The sequence below is a fragment of the Neophocaena asiaeorientalis genome, unplaced genomic scaffold (assembly GCF_003031525.2).
Source record: "Neophocaena asiaeorientalis asiaeorientalis breed wild unplaced genomic scaffold, Neophocaena_asiaeorientalis_V1.1 scaffold399, whole genome shotgun sequence".
NCBI lineage: Eukaryota > Metazoa > Chordata > Mammalia > Artiodactyla > Phocoenidae > Neophocaena > Neophocaena asiaeorientalis.
Window position 1 is genome coordinate 2,098,673 of NW_020173964.1, and position 3,254 is coordinate 2,101,926.

Sequence of the window (3,254 nt, forward strand, 5' to 3'; positions counted from 1 at the left end):
CCTCGGAGAAGACTTGGCTTACAACTTCTAGGACTGAACGATTTCCGAGCCTCACAGGCATACGTTGCGGGAAGTTCTTTGTGAAGAACAACTTGTTTACTACTTAGTTTTTCATTTCTAGTAGGTTGCCTCTTCTCTTCTTTCCACTTGTTGTGTTTAAAAAAAAATCCAATATAAATAATCCTCTCAAATTGTGTTAGCTAGATGGAATGTCGCTTTAGATGGTTCATTATTTATGTCTTGCTGTCAACATGCATATTATTTTTGCAGAACACAAAAGCTTTACTCTAGAAACAAGATAACAATTGTTTTAAATCAGAAAGATGCAAAGGAGCCCAGGAGAGTTAGCCCGGCCCACTTGTAGACGTAGCAGTAAACCCATAAATATAGGAGCCTGTCTAAATGTAGCATTTTATGAACAGGGTCAACCATCCGAGTGTGAAATGTCCCCTTCTTTGCCATCTAGTCCCCAAGCAATCAGTTTTTTAAATTAAATAAATGGCACTTTTAGAAAGGTAATGAATATCTACTAACATCAGATGTAAACTTAATTTCAAAGCTGTGGAATAGGCCATAAATAAAAACATTGAGTGATTTCCATAGCTCAGCCTGTTCATGCCAATGGAAATATGGATGATCAACAAGGGAAGTTAAGAGGTCTTCTCAAATCGAGTAAAATGGCAGATAGTATGAAGCACAATTGGTGTTTCTTGCTGTTCTTGCTGTTATTGTTGTACTGTTTTTTTCCTTGAGTGGTTTTCATAAAGAAAAAAACATAAATAGATTAACGATTATGGTGGTATCTAATATAAGGATTCAGCATATGATGTTCATGAAGCAGGTGGCAGAGAAGAGAGACAAAGGAGAAATTTTTAAAACAGTGTCCCCTTGATGTTTTCTTCCAACCATTGTAGTTCATAATTTCAAAGCACAATATTACATATTATATCACTTGGATGAAGATTAATTGTACTTATTCCATTAGACGCCTAATGCAGGCGATAAGGAATTCTTCAGATCACCACTGGCAAAGGAAGCCTGAGCCACGTTGTTTTGCGTTCATAGGAAGCAGACAATGCTCCAGCTCTCAGAATTCCCTCCATAGCCAGTCAGTCATCAAGTCTTGTTGATTTTTCCTTCGTGTAACTTTCCCATTCACTGCTTCTTTTCCATGTTAATTTCTGCTCCCCCGCCTCTGGTCCCCATCACCAAAAAGATTATGGCAATAGCTCTCTAAATGATTTCCTAGCTTAAAGTTCAGCCCTTCCAATTTATCTTGTATCCCCATACCAGATTAATCTTCCAGAAATACTGCTTTGATCATGCTACTCTCTAACAAATCAGTAAGATAAAAGCCAACATTCTTAGCCTGGCATGCAAGGCTCCATATCTTTCCAGGTTCACCTTCCAAGTCTCACTCCACAGATCTTACACTCATGCCAAATTGGATTATTCATCGTTTGTGACTCAGACGCTAGGTCAGTCTTCTCCGCCATAAGTTTCAATGCACCTAGGAGCCTATTTAGCCCTTCTTGCCACCCATTCAAGTTTTACAACTACTCAAATTCTATGTATTTGCCGAAACTCAACTAAAATCCAGACCCCTTCGTGGCAATTGTAAAACATGTCCTCCAATTCTTTGATACTTCTCCCACTGAGAGGTGGGGTCTAGGTCCCCTTCTTTAAATGTAGGTTGACCTTTAGGGATTCTCTTTTAACCAATGGAATGCAGCAGAGGGGATGCTGCATAATTTCCAAGACTCTGCCAGAAATGGTCATGTACCTTCCACCTGCTTGTCTTGGAATGCTTGCTCTGGGGCCAACCAGGAACCAAGTAAAAAGTTCACATACTTTGAGACTACCACAATGGAGAGACTACATCTAGATACTCCGGTCTACAGCCCAGCTGAGCTCTAGCATAACTGCCCAGCAAGGAAGGAGACATCCTGGATATCCAGCCCATAGAGCCTTCAGATGACTGCCTCAGTCAACGCCCTAGGAAAGAATTGTTCCACCAAAGCCTGCCCGACTTCCCGACCCCAAATCAGGAGCAAAATAAACAATTATTTTAAGCCACTAATTTGGGGAGGTAATTTGTTAAGCAACAGTAGTAATTAGAACATTCCCACAAATTCCCCCCCTGACCTCCCTAGAATCAACTCTCTTTTAAATTCCAAAGCAATTATTCTCTATTCTCATCATTCCAGCAGTATTAACTGAAGCATCTACTAAGTCATATAGACCCTGTGTTGGATGCTGGGGAAGCAGCAGATTTTGAGGAAGACACGAATTCCTGCTCATAGATATTTATAGTCTGATGGAGAAAGATGAAAAAAACAGGCAATTATAATATATTGTGTCTACAATAAATATTTGAGCATCTATTTTGTGCAGGGCAGTGTGACACAAAGAGATGAATTTGAAAATGCTGAGTTTTATAGGCTGTGGGATATCGATGCAGAATTATCCTGGAGATAACTGAGTATGTAAATTTGAGGTTCTGTAAAGAGAAGTGGGCTGCAGAGTTAGATCTGGGAGTCATCAGCACTTGATGATAGTGAAAGCCATCAGCAGGGATGAGATTCCCCAGAAACTGGGGTGGGAAGGGCAGGGAGCCTAGGCAAGAACCCTAAGGCAAAGGAAGAGTGTCCTTCAAAGGAAAAGAAGGATCAGAGAAAAGGCAAGGGAACTGCCTTGGTCAGTTCAAGGTCAGTGGCTGTTTCAAGGATCAGGGGGGAATCAACTGTGCCTAATGATGTGGGGGCCAGATAAATCAGGCCCAAAAAGCATAATGTTGATGTAGACAATCAGAATATCTCTGACATCCATTTAATTGTGGTCTAGGGCAAGTATTTGAAAACTAAGGTCTCTCTAAAGCTTCCAGTTCTTTGCGGGTAGTGATTGCTTATGTTGCGAATTTCACATAGTTACAAGACTCAGATATGTAAAATGAAAACTATTTTTTGTTAACTGAAAGGAACTATCTGGTTCCCATTCCTGCTGATGGCAGATTTAATCTTGCCATCGTTCATGTAATGTAGTTCTTTCTATTTTAAAACACATTCCTTTTTTTTTTTTTAAGTACATGCTCAAATCCAATATTATATGGGTTCCCAGGGGTGCTGATGTATGGTCCTGGCAGGGAATCTGTTTCCCATTAGCGTCCACTGCATGTGCTGAATTCTGCTTGGGTGGAGCTCATTCCTCCAGATCTTGAGCATCAACCTGTGTCTTCATTGTATCCACTGCTAACA